Below are 1,640 nucleotides of genomic sequence, written 5' to 3'. Positions count from 1 at the left end.
ATGGTATATCTTTCTATGCATAGAAAACTTTAAGGAAACACTTCCAGACACACCAAAACATCTTTAACATGATAAAAACAAAACCAAACCCATTGCCAGCGAGTTGATTTCGACTCATAGTGACCCTATCGGACCCATAGTAGAATTGCCACATAGGGTTTCCAAGGAGTGCCTGGTGGATTCCAACTGTGGACCTTTTGGTTGGCAGGGTTTCCGAAATACTGCACTCTGTTTCAGCCTGGCTTCGAACCAGGGACCTTTCACGTGTTAGGCGAATGTGATAACCACTACACCACGAAAACTACCAGCTGCAGCTTTTCTCTTCAGATAGAAGTAAATGCTGCTCGATGCGGTTGGCCAGGAAACTCACTTTAACACGATGATACAGTAATAATGATAATGTTTTGGTGCGCCTTGTAAAGTAGCGCCCGTCTGTTATCCCAAACCATTGTACGTACTGCAAAATTTTTAATACAACAGGCTTTGCAGGGGTTGGTTCGTAACCACAGGTTGTACGTCAGATATTTGTAACCTGGGGACTGCCTGTAATAACAGAAAACACTTCTATGTTTTTTGTATGCCAGGCCCTGTTTCAAGGCATTTATATATATTCACTCGTTTAATCCAGACAGCAACCCTGTGAAGGAGGTACTAATATTATCCCCATTCTATGGATGGGAAAACAAAGGCACAGAAAGGCTAATAACTCACCCAAGGTCAAAAGCCAGAAAGCAGCAGAGCCAGGGTTTAAACTTGGGCCTCTGGCTCTTAACCACCAGAGTCAGGGACCAGGATTGCCACCGCCTATCATTTTGGTAGCCCTGGGCAGGTGCAGTTCACTTTGCTGGCCACAGTACCTGGAGGTCTTTGCTGACAGCCCAGAGCACACCTTATCCTCAAGAACCAACACCTAGAACCAGTTTAGTGGTGGGGTTTTGATATGTATGATCACATTTGCTACTCACACCTGGCCTTTGCAGCATGGGCTATGTCATCATCCCATTTTACGCATGAAGACACAGAGGCACAGAGAGGTTATGCACCTTGTCCAAAGCCACACAGTTACTAGGTGACTGACCCAGGCTGGACCCCAGGGCTGAGCAGAGCCCTTACAAGTCCTTTAGCACTCGGCCTCCTCTACTTTCTGAAACCTCCAGGCCATAGGTCTTGATTTCAGTGAGTTTCAAAGGACGAGGTTAAGGTGAACGAACCACGAGAGAGCATCCTTGTTCCTTTGATAGGGCCTGAGGCCCAGAGAGGTAAACCTCTGCCCAAGGTCACACAGCTGGTAAGGGGAAGAGATGGTTTGGTCCATGTCCAATATCCCAGCTCTTTCTCCCCTTCTATGCTTCATTTCTAAGGAGTTTAGACCAACCAGAATTTAAAATGATGAGGCATCTTCTTTCTTAAAGAGGACTTTCCCTGGGTGGGGGGGGGGGGTATGGGGGAAGGGTATGGGGTGGGCATCCTATGGTCCTGACCAAGAACTTGGACTTGGAAATCAGAGAGGTCTGGGTTCCAGGTCCAGAGCTGCCTCTCAGCAGCAGGATATCCACAGCGGGTCATTTTCCTCTGTGAGCCTCAGTCTTCTCACCTGTCAATCAAGTGGACAATAGAGCTCCCCCTCCCAGGCTTGTTGT

General features: G+C 47.6%; 1 non-coding gene across 1 annotated transcript; it reads right to left on the bottom strand.

Annotated features, from left to right (window-relative positions):
* Nucleotides 1-229: 229 nt before the first annotated feature.
* Nucleotides 230-302, bottom strand: TRNAV-AAC (transfer RNA valine (anticodon AAC)). The gene has a single exon. It is a non-coding gene; the product is annotated as a tRNA-Val (tRNA).
* Between the last annotated feature and the right edge of the window lie 1,338 nt (nt 303-1,640).

This window comes from Elephas maximus, chromosome 25 (assembly GCF_024166365.1).
Source record: "Elephas maximus indicus isolate mEleMax1 chromosome 25, mEleMax1 primary haplotype, whole genome shotgun sequence".
Classification (NCBI taxonomy): Eukaryota; Metazoa; Chordata; class Mammalia; order Proboscidea; family Elephantidae; genus Elephas; species Elephas maximus.
This window is presented reverse-complemented; position numbering and strand designations above follow the sequence as displayed.